Source organism: Leucoraja erinacea, chromosome 5 (assembly GCF_028641065.1).
Source record: "Leucoraja erinacea ecotype New England chromosome 5, Leri_hhj_1, whole genome shotgun sequence".
NCBI lineage: Eukaryota > Metazoa > Chordata > Chondrichthyes > Rajiformes > Rajidae > Leucoraja > Leucoraja erinaceus.
In genome coordinates, this window is record NC_073381.1 from 62737441 (window position 1) to 62749593 (window position 12153).

Genomic DNA, 12153 nt, shown 5'->3' on the forward strand with positions numbered 1-12153 from the left:
ACATCTCCGGAGGTCGGGCCGCAGCAGCATCAGCAGCAGCGTTGCAATGACCGCTCCACCATAGCGCTGGACTCGTGCCAGCTCCGCGACGGTGGGGTGAGTCGTCGGCATTGGCTGGGAGTCCCCGGTCTTCCATCGTTGGAGGCCGCTCCTCGTTGCACTTCCCAGCCCAACGACAACGGAGACCCGATTAAAGAAAAGGTCGGGTCTGCCGTGCATGGGAGAGATTTAAAACAACCCCCTATCTGCTCCCTCCGCCCCTGGGAGGTTTTAAGCTGACACACACATTCTCTGGATACCAAGGGTGAAAAATAACAAAAACTACATAGTAAACATAGACAAAAAATAAAAAAAAACGCGGATAGGGCTGCAGAGGCCGCTGCTGACTGAAGTCGCGCCGTCAGTCATCCGTGCCGAATTAAACGTAAGGAAGCATAAACAATGCTTCCCATCTCCTATGCAGATAGCTGCTATTTGGTGCTATCCCTGCAATCTGTAGTGAGCACTCTTAACGCTGATGGTTTGACAACCCAAGCCGCAGAAACGATCTCTCAGAGTCTGTAAGTCTATGATTGATTATATCATGCAGAGGATGGTTTCAACATCACAACTGAACCAGCATCTTTTTTATCCGGGATTAACCATGTAAGGTTTTATGTTCATTCTTCGCCTCAGCAGGAGCCATAGGTGTATAACCCAGGTAGGCACTATGAAAACCCGGAAGCGGGAATCTTGCTGAATTTTGCAAAACCCGTCTATTGAGGCCAAATGGAGGAAGACATAAAAGAACATTCCTTCCTAGTGTAGCGAGAATGCACCCTTCGCCACCGTATGCCTCGTTCACTATTGATAGAAACTGGATGCAAGCAACTCAATAGTTAGTGTTCTATCAATCCACATTATTATTAAATACTTTGTGATCACAAATTCATTCTGTGATGTCATTGATTTTGCATAATAATACATCAATGCTAAATGTGGTTTAATAATACATCAATGCTAAATCTATCACCGGATACTTTGATTTGATTGTACCTTTGTGATTAACATATACCACCACCAAAGTGTATCACCTTGGACTTGTGCATGCCGTATATGCATATCCACACACTCTTTAATGCCCAGAATGCACCTGGTGTCCATTGGCAGTTGATATCATGACTGAACACTTGATAACTCATGTTAATCCCATCTGCCTCCGTAACTAGAGATGGTATTAGTAAATTACCCATCTTTGGGCAATAGCATCAGTTGGAAATGGCTGAAGATTTACGGATAAGAGGTTTTAGTGGAGCAAAGCTGTCCATCATTGTGACTTTGATTGTTTCAGCTAAAAATAACAGAGGTCTCATTTTTTGTCTCAGAGCTGATCCCAGACCAATAAATGGATGATTGTATCCCAACAATCAATAGTTTCAGTTGGTATCAACTTAATTTAAATTTAACTGGACGGGTGAGAACCAATTCCTCAAATATAGCTATGTGGCTGATAAGGCTAATTTAGTAAAATACAGTTTGTTCAATATCATCCAGATTGGCCATGCTACTTATTTGTTAGCTCTGTGCAACCGAAGCACTGATAGTAGTGATTTGGTAAATAATCTGGAAACTGGAGTTAGCCCATTGTAACGCAGCTGAGTGAATCGTTGCCTCATCCAGTTAAATTTCAAATATCTTCAACCCTTTGAGTGGAAATGATCACATGGAAGTTATTCAGAAAAGTCTATATTGCACATGCGGGTTGAGGCTGTTGACAATGATCAGTCCACATCACATTCTTGTGAGCCTTGACTTGAAAGGCAAGTCCAACCATACCTGTGTGCAGTATAAACTAATCTAGTGTTATCCCAAACCAGTGTAAATATTCAAACCAGTTAAATATTATCAACTTGTATCCGTGACTGGAGACATCATCGATGAGGTTCCATACCTTTATCCGAATGGGAGGACTTATGCAACCCGACCAGGAACTGTCTCAAACATGTGTGCATGATTTTACATCTGCTCCTGGAGGTAGAGGAGCTTGTGTACGAGGTTGGCGCATCTTCCAACGAAGGCCGTTCTGGGCTGAGGCCTAAAAAAGACCTTTGTCCTGGTTGTACGGCCTTCAAGCTTTCACCAGCTTCAGTTCATCGTGGTTTGCTGGTGGGTGCATAGGGGTGCTGCCGTCGAAGATGTGAGGTCTTGCGTGATGATGTGGCCTTCCTGAACCCGACGGCCACTCGTCAAGCTCCTGCTGCTGGTAAGGCAAGGCAAGGCAAGGCAAGGCAAGTTTATTTATATAGCACCATTCGTGCAAACAGCAATTCAAGGTGCTTTACAGGAAAGAAAAAATAAAATAGTCAATAATTAAAAATTGCAAAATAAATAATACGACAAATGTATGAATAATAAAACAACGTCAATGAAACAATAAAACGATTTTAAGAAGCACATAAAAGGGGTTAAAATTAGACGGTTAAGATTACCTGCATGTCGGGTTATGGACAAGCTACAGTAAACAACAGTGTTTTTAGGCCTGATTTAAATGCGCTTACAGTCTGTGCACACCTCAGGTGTTCAGGGAGCTTGTTCCACAGGTGTGGAGCATAAAAACCGAATGCTGCTTCAGCCTTTTTAGTTCTGACCCTGGGAACACAGAGTAAACCTGTCCCTGAAGACCTGAGGAGTCTAGGCGCCTCATATACAACAAGTAGGTCAGAGATGTATTTTGGACCTAGACCATTCAGTGCCTTGTAGGTCAGTAACAGAATTTTAAAATCTATCCTCTTACACACAGGGAGCCAGTGCAAAGATTTAAGGACAGGTGTAATGTGGTCCATTTTCTTGGTGTTGGTCAAGACTCTGGCAGCGGCATTTTGGATAAGCTGCAGTTGTTTAATTGATTTTTTATTGAGACCTGTAAAGATGCCATTACAATAATCTAACCTACTAAAAATATATGCATGAACAAGTTTTTCAGTGTCTTCTTTGGACAGAAATCCCTTGATTCTTGCAATATTTTTTAGATGGTAATAGGCAGATCTGGTAATGGTCTTTATATGGCTGTTAAAATTCAAATCCGAGTCCATAACTACACCGAGGTTTCTGGCTTTGTCTGTGGCTTTCAGTGCAATTGAGTCGAGTTGAGCACTCACCTCTAGCCTTGTTTTTTTGGGACCAAAGACAATAATTTCTGTCTTATTTGCATTGAGCTGGAGGAAGTTCTGGTTCATCCACTCATTGATATGTTTGACACACTGGCTCAGTAAATGTAGGGGACACTGCGATATATAGTTGTGTGTCATCGGCATAAGTGTGGTAGGATATGTTAAAATGCTCTATGATCTGAGCTAGGGGGAGCATATAAATGTTGAACAAAATGGGTCCAAGAATGGAGCCCTGAGGAACCCCGCATGTGAGTTTTGTACGTTCTGATTCAAAATTACCAAGGGAAACAAAGTAATCCCGATCTTTCAAGTAAGATTTGAATCAGTCCAGCACAGAACCAGAGAGTCCCACCCACTTCTCCAGTCTGTCAAGCAGTATGTTGTGGTCCACCGTATCAAAAGCAGCACTGAGATCTAGAAGTACCAAAACTGAAGCTTTTGATGCATCACTGTTTAGATGTATGTCGTTTAGGACCTTAGTGAGTGCAGTCTCGGTGCTGTGATGTGGCCGAAATCCCGACTGGAAAACATAAAAAATATTGTGTTTAAGAAGGAACTGCAGATGCTGGAAAATCGAAGTTACACAAAAAAGCTGGAGAAACTCAGCGGGTGCAGCAGCATCTATGGAGCGAAGGAAATAGGCAATGGTTCGGGCCGAAACCCTTCTTCAGACTGATCGGGGGCTGGGGGGCGGGGACAAGAAAGCAAAAAGGCGGAGGAGCCCGAAGGCTGGGGAATGGGAGGAGACAGCAGGGGGACTGAGGAAGGGGAGGAGACAGCAAGGACTAACAAAATTGGGAGAATTCAATGTTCATGCCCCCAGGATGCAGACTCCCCAAACGGAATATGAGGTGCTGTTCCTCCAATTTCTGGTGCTGCTCGCTGTGGCCATGGAGGAGACCCAGGACAGAGGGGTCGGAGACGGAGTGGGAGGGGGAGTTGAAGTGCTGAGCCACCGGGAGGTCAGCTTGGTTATTGCGGACCGAGCGGAGGTGTTCGGCGAAACGATCGCCCAACCTCCGCTTGGTCTCACCAATATAGATCTGCTGACATCTAGAGCAGCGGATGTAATAGATGAGGTTGAAGGAGATGCAGGTAAACCTCTGTCGCATGTGGAACGATTAAAAATATTGTTTTGGGTCATAAAGCAGTAAATTTGTTGGTAAACTACCCTTTCAATAATCTTTGCCAAAAATGCTAAATTAGATATGGGCCTGCAGTTGCTCATAGCTCAGGCATCCAAATTAGGCTTCTTTAATAGGGGCTTGATCACTGCTGTTTTTAAGGCTTCGGGAAAATGCCCGAATTGAAGGGAAGTGTTTACTATGTTCAGTACTTCTGGTGCAACACTGTTAAAAATATTTTTAAAGAAGCTTGTGGGCAGCAGATCAAGACAGCAGGTAGTGGACTTTAGCTGTTGAACAGTTTCAGTCAGAGATGCACAATCTAAAAGTTTAAAATGTTGTAGATTTATTAGTGAATCTGGAGGCATAGGTGACAAAGCCATGTTCCCTGAGGTGGAGCTAGACATTGTTTGTCTTATCTTCAGAATTTTATCAGTGAAGAAATCTGCAAAGTCATTGCATGACTTGCTGGACAGGAGCTCAGGAGGGACTGATGATGAGGGGTTTGTCAGTCTATCGACAACAGCAAACAGGGTGCGGGAATTATTATTTTTGTTGATAACCTCTGAGAAAAAGGACTGCCTTGCCCCTTTCAATTCCTGATTATAGATACGGAGGTTGTCTTTGTAGATGTCGTAGTGGACCTGTAGTTTGGTTTTTCGCCACCTACGTTCGGCCTGTCTACACTTTGTTCTTTGGGATCTCACTGCTGTGGCATTTCTCCATGATGACTTTTTCTTTCCAGATAAAACCTTGGTCTTTAGTGGTGTAATAGCATCCATAAGAGTCATAACATTGGAGCTAAAACCATCCACAAGGTCATCGACAGAGGCCGAGGGCAGAGTTGGTGGTGGTGTATAGGCCTGAGTAAACAATGCGCTGGTGTTTTCATTGATACAGCGCCTTTCGATCACCTCTGGTTCTTTTCTGATACTGCTAGCAGAGATGGTCGTTTTAAAAAATACACAGTGGTGATCGGAAAGAGCAACATCAGTCACCATAACATAAGAAATGTCGAGACCCTTGGAAATAATCAGATCCAATATATGCGCCCTATTGTGAGTTGGTTCTGTTACGTGCTGATTAAGTCCAAAGTTGTCCAAAATGTTCAGGAGCTCTTTTGTACCTCCATCCACTGCATTATCTATGTGACTATTAAAATCACCCACTAAGACAACACAATCAAAATCAATGCATACAATGGACAGTAATTTGGCAATCTCATCAAAAAACTGTGCATCATATTTTGGTGGCCTGTAAATAGTTAAAAGTATTGTTCGCTGGGGAGAACTCAGCTGAGCAGCGACATATTCGAAGGAGTTGAAATTTCCACAGGACATTTTCTTGCATTGTAAAGTCTCTTTATATAAAATGGCGACTCCACCTCCTTTCCTGTGTATTCTGGCTTCATTTATAAAAATAAAACCGGGAGGTGCTGATTCAATCAAAACTGTGTCACTGTTATTTACACTTAACCATGTTTCTGTTAAAAAGATAAAGTCAAGATTGTGCTTAATAATAAAATCATTGATTAAAAATGACTTGCCTACTAGTGATCTAATGTTCAATAATGCCATACTTGTATTAAAAGCATGATTTGCAACAGTTGGTAGAGTTGTTAGAGGTGTGTAGTCCACTGACGGCAGATTGTCTACACAGACTCCAGCGCCCCTGTTCCTCCTCTCTCGGGTACAGTGCAGCTGGAACGCCGGGCAAACTCGGTCAGGGACGGCCAGCTGACGCGACAGGTCTGGGAAGAGTAGGTGTGAGGTGCCCCGGGGAGCCAGCCGGAGGAATGACAGCCCTGCACTGGGAGTAGCCGGCAGCCAGAGTGGAGGCGAAGAGTCTGGGTAAACCAACCGGAGGCACGACGGCCTTGCAGCGGGACCAGGAAGCGCTAACAGCCATGGTGCAGGAGATGAGCATGCCGAGATCGAGCAGGAGTGAGAGCCGGCGAGCCTTCTCGTCCTCACCGAGACACCTGCCCGTTTTCCCCGTTTTCCCCGTCTCTTGGTTCGCCTGCGCCTGCGGGGACAGCTGCAGCACGCATTCACGGCTCCCTAAGGAAATCTCCGATGCACGGCACAATGGAAAGTCCTCGCCCCAGGGCCTCGAGAGCACGCCACCGAGGCACCAATGTCCAGTAGTGTCCGACGGTCGTAGGAAATAAATGACTGTGCACTATACACACACAGCGACACGAACAGAGACAGAGACAGAACAAACACAAGTGGCAGTGAGCAGAGACAGCGAGCAGCCGGGAACAGGTGAGGCGCGGCCATAATTGGATCTTGAAAGCAGCGGCAGCAGCCAATACACAAAACACACTAAAGCACTAAAGCACTAAACAAAACTCTGAGCTACAAGGACTTGTATCCAAGTCCTTGTCCTTGTCCTTCACAAAAACTAAACAAAACTAAATAAAACACTAAACAAAACACACTAAAACGCTAAAACACTAAAACAAAACTCGGAGCTACAAGGACTTGCTGCCTCTCAGTTCGGCGCATGCATACTGGTTGTGTTGTTCCTGCACCCCCTGCACACTTGTGGTTTCTTCAGCCAAACCCCTGTCTTCAGAGTCAGCCCAGAAGTGATTCCTAATACACCCCTCTGTCGAGGGAGTTGCATTATGCAGCCCTCAATAAGGTGCTGCTATGGGCGTCCCAGGACCCCCTGGTGACTAGGCTCCATATATCGGAGCATGTCACATTGGAGCTTCTGATCCATCAACCGTTCCATGCGGGATATGCGATCACAGTTGCTCCCTCCGGCGTCAATTCCTGTAACATATTCTCACAAAATAGCACACAACGTCCTTCGAGTAAGGAATTTACCTGCATGTCCTTTTAAAACTTTCTGCTGCGGGGCAACACTCCTCCCGAGCCTGGTCTCATGGTCGTGGTTTGTTACAGGTGGGGTTCCTCTGTGGTCCTTGTAGGAACACTCCATTGCAGGTTATTTCTCCCCCCCCCCCAGCTTTTTCTCCGTGGTCCCTTATAACACGGACTTCTCCACGGTGTTCTCAGCTGGGGCTTTCCCCCCCCCCCCCCCCCCTCCCTCCCCCCCCCTCTGTGTATCCCCGCAGTAACAGCAGCCGGGATATCCCCGCGTGTTCCTATTAAAGGGATAGCCGCGATTTACAAAGTCGGGGGGGGGGGGGGGGGTTATCCTGCTTCGGGGGGGGGGGGGGGGGGGGGAGGGGTATATGAAGCTGCTGGTTTAACTCCCAGTGGCACAGTACTTACTGCCGTCTGCTCCTCGCATCCCGCAGTCTACGGAGCAGGTTCTCAGTCGCTCCCCGTATTCCACGGTCTCTGGAGCGGCTGTCCCGGTGTCCCCGACACCAATATGAAGCCGCTGGCCCCACAGCCAGCGGCTCGAGGGCGAATCCGCCGCCGTCCGCTCCCCGCGTCTCGCGGTCTCCGGAGCGGGTTCTCCACCAATATGAAGCCGCTGGTTTTACTGCCAGCGGCTCAAAGGTGAATTTACCGCCGCTCGCTACCCGCATTCCGCGGTTCCGAGCGCCTAGGTCCGTGGGCGGGATTCCCCGTGACTGGGGTTCCCTGAAGTCCGAGACTGGGGTTTCCTCTCCGTCCTGACTTAGCCCCAGACTTTTAGCAGGACCTCTAAGTAGAGGTTCCTGCATGAAGATTTTAAAACCTGAAAGTATTTAAAAAAACTTACCTCAGGTCTGTTGCTGGCAGGAGAATCACATTCCCCTGCCAGTTGTCACGCAATGCGATAGACGATATGACACGCATGCGTACTGGACGGGGTCTTCACGTAGTCACTGACGTGATTCCGAAGTAAAATGAATATTTCCCCTAACACATGAGATTGTTCTTGTTGTTTTGAGCTGTGTACAGCTGGGCCCAGAAGAAGATTGAAATTTGAATTTCAAGTAATCTGTCCCAGTGTCTTGTGGAAAGACAATATCAGTAGTGTTTCCCTTGGAGATTTCTGTTGCAATGAATGGGCCAGAGCTTCAATTGAATGGATAAAACTTTCAACAATAAAGAACAAATGAATTTGATATATACTAAATTTGCAGCAATGTTACTAGTTTGTACTCATTTGTAATCAAATGTGCCATTTGCATTAAAAAAAATTAATGGAAGTGAGGAGGATTGGGCTGTAATTAATGAAATTATAGTTGAATATCTGCAGTCGAATGATATTCACTTATACACCAGACCATGCAGTTTGTATGAAGTTCCAGATTTTCATTAAGTTTTTATTGTCACAGAAATTAAATTGCATTGTGTCAGGTTTGGCATGTAATACTGGGGAATTCAAATTACAGATACATACATGTATTTTCTTGTCAAATGATCTCTCTCTCTCTGAAGACATGAGAGAGATTAACCATCCAGAAGGTCTTCATGGTGGACTTATGTGTAATTTGTCTATAAGTCATACAGTAGAATAATCAGTTATTAGAATTGCGCAACTCCCTTTTGATGCAGTACTTAAATCTTTGGTAAATGTAATAGGATAACTAATGACATAGGAGAAAAATCAATTTCATGTCTTCTGCCTGGTTGTTAATAAAAGCACTTTATGAAAGTGTTATTTTTGTCAATGTTTGGCAAATAAATTGTTTAAAAGTTTTAAGGGGCAGTAGGGATTTGCAACTCAGTAAATTTCTGGGACGGTGGATGATCTTTACCCAATGAGACCTATAAGTGTCATATAAAAATATAGCATACTGCGATAATGGGAATGCTTTTCCTGTAGGTTTTAGTGATAAATCACTGCACAGATTTATGAGATATATTCAATTTATTTAAATATAATTAGGGGCACACACAAAATGAATGATCAAGTAACAGATTAGCTTAATGTTCAGAAATGATACCATTGTTTAGAATTGTCAAGGAGTCATGAAATGCAATGGTACACTTAGTTTGACTATTTCCTGTCTGACCATTTTCTGAGCCTATCAACAAGGGTATTGACAAGGGTATTGCAACCCACTCACATAAACTACTTTTACATACCTCCCGCACTTCTCTTAATTTCTTTTGTAGTGAAAATGTTTGGTTTCTAATTACCAACCAATATCCTATCTATCTAATCTATCTATCTATCTATCTATCTATCTATCTATCTATCTATCTATCTATCTATCTATCTATCTATCTATCTATCTATCTATCTATCTATCTATCTATCTACTATTTAAAGTCTCATCTCATTTGTCTGTCTGTGAGATCAAGGAACTATGCCAAAACAGTAAACAATATGGCAAAATGTTTGCAGAATCTTAGCTTTTTCCTGTGGTCATTAGATTCAAGTTTCTTCACATTTGATGTTATATTTCACGTTCTTGATATTTAAAATTTTAAACAAGCCTACTTTGAGACTTTCCTAGCAGCTTCCAGTGATGATGTCATAATGGCATCTCACAGTCATCAGGTTGCGTTGGGGGAACGGGTGAGTGGTGGAAATTGGTTGCGTTGGGGAAACAGGTGGAATATTGCATTGGGGAAATGGGGCCCAATGGGTTGGGGGGTAGGGAGGGGAGAGGTGTTATGGAGGGTGGGAGGGAGTGACTAAAGGTAGGGAGTGACTGAGGGTAGGGGAAAATTGAGGGAGGGATAGGTGAAGGAGGGAGTGAAGGATGGGAGGAGGTGAGGGGACAGAAGAGGGAGGGTGAAGAGGAGGGGGAGGAAGTGTTGGGGATGAGGAGAAATGAGCCACGACTGCGCAGTTGGGGGCTATGGGTGAGTGGTGGAATATTGCGTTGAGCGAACGGGTTACGTTGGGGGAACGGGTGATGGGGAGTGATTGTCTCCGGGGGGGGCGCCTGTCTCTGGGGTGAACGCCAACACCGCATTCATGGATCAGCCCTCCCATGTGACACTGTGCCACACCCCCACCCGTGTTGGGGGACGGGGCCCAAGGGGTCTCACTTGGTCTAGTATTTTACTAAAAGTCTCGTATTGTTTGGACGTCTGTCTGCGTGCGTGCAAGCGAGCGATCTCAAGGAACTACGCCAGAATGGTACACAATAGCATAAAGATGTTTGCAGTACCTTAGCTTTTTCCCATCATCATTCCTACTAGTTTCCTTCATTTGATGTTATATTTCACAAGTTATTGATATTTAAAGTTAAAAAAAAAACTACTTTGTAAATAATAACTGCCTTTGGACTCCTCCAGCAGCTTCCAGTGATGATGTCACAATGGCATCTCACAGTCATCTAATCACAATAGGATCTAATTTACCCAAGCTGCCGTGAAGATTCCGAAAACCGAAAATGACATCACAATGTGATATCTGCTGCCAATACACAAGCCATGAGAGTTTTTTTGCAGAACCTTACTCAGCTTTTTCCCGTCGTCGATCTAATCAAGTTTCCTTCAGATTTGATGTTATATTTCACGTTATTGATATTTAAAGGTTTAAAAAAAGCCAACTTTGAGAATAATAACCAACAAGATGTTTCTGGCAGCTTCCATTGATGATGTCACAATGGCATCTCACAGTCCTCCAATCACAATGGGATCACATTTACTCAAGCTGCCGTGAACATTCCGACAACCGAAAATAAGATCACAATGTGATCTCTCCTGCCAATAAACAAGCTATGTTGGACACCCTGTGCATAGGAGAGAGGGTAAGTCTGAAGGTCTCCTCGTAGGGTTGCTCCTTGGACTGGCCAAGCTGGCCATCCGTGAGTTATGGCAACAAGTGGTAAAGGGCTCTGCTACCTGCCCCTTACGTCCGTGCCCGAGTGGAACTGGAGAGGGACTATGCGCTGTCCATGGGCACCATGGGGGATTTCTGTGACCGTTGGGCACCGAAGGGGGGGGGAGGGGGTTGAGTGTATCCTAGACAAGGATTGTAATATAGTTGTTTAGTAGTTTACTTGGTATATTTGTTTTGTCTTGTACAATGGTGGTAGGTTCTGTTTTGTTTTATTGTGTTGTAAATACTATTTTAATGTTTGAATAAATATTTTTGATTAAAAAAAATGAAATTAATACAAAGCTATTAGAGTTGACAGAGTGTGGGACGGGAAGAGAAGAAATGTTATTTAAACATTGTGTTTAGTGGGGGAGTGTGAAAGGGGAGAGGTGAGGGAGGGAGTGAATGAGGGTAGGGAAAAGGAGAGGGAGGGAGAGTTGACAAAGTAAGTAAGTAAGTAAGTAAGTCATTTTTATTTATATAGCACTTTTAAATCAAATCACATTGAAGCCAAAGTGCTTTACAGAGAAGAAATCAAGATTACTTACATCCATATAAAGTAAAAAAACACACCACACACTATAGAATTTAACATGAACGTCCCCGCACAGCAGAATCAACACTTTCCACTATGAGGGAAGGCGCTAAAAAGTCCTGTCTTCCTCCTCTTAGCGCACCTGAGGTTGGGGCCTATTTGAGGCCTCCGCAGTCGCTGCAACGGCGGCCCGATGTTATAGGCCCTCTCGCCGTATGATGGAGTTCCGGCGTCGGGAGAACACTCTTCAGCGGCATTGACGTATCTGGAATGGCCGCTCCCCACCACCTCCCCACCCCCCACATAAAAAGACTAGACCTCCAAAATAAAAAAAAAATTAACATTAAAAAGGGTGAAAAGACGGACTGCAGGCAGAGCAGCATTGCACAATGGCGCCCCACTCCTGCACATCCACCATTTTTTTCAGAGACAATGGGATCAGCAGCTTCAAGGGGAGTAAGGAGAGAGTGAGATTTTTCCCCCCTCCCCCACGTGGGAAGGATTAATTGACTCAAGGGGGCTCCGATGCTGACCCAAATGTCGAGTCAATTCATTGGCTCTGGGAAGCGACGACCCCCCCCCCCCCCCCCCCCCCCTGTCAGCCGATCATGAGCAATATGGGGCTATGGCACAGTGGTGGAATATTGCG

The 12153-nt window shown here is 44.9% G+C and overlaps 1 pseudogene; it reads right to left on the reverse strand.

Annotated features, from left to right (window-relative positions):
* Nucleotides 1–1024: 1024 nt before the first annotated feature.
* LOC129697664 (uncharacterized) lies at nucleotides 1025–5613 on the reverse strand (annotated as a pseudogene).
* Nucleotides 5614–12153: the final 6540 nt, after the last annotated feature.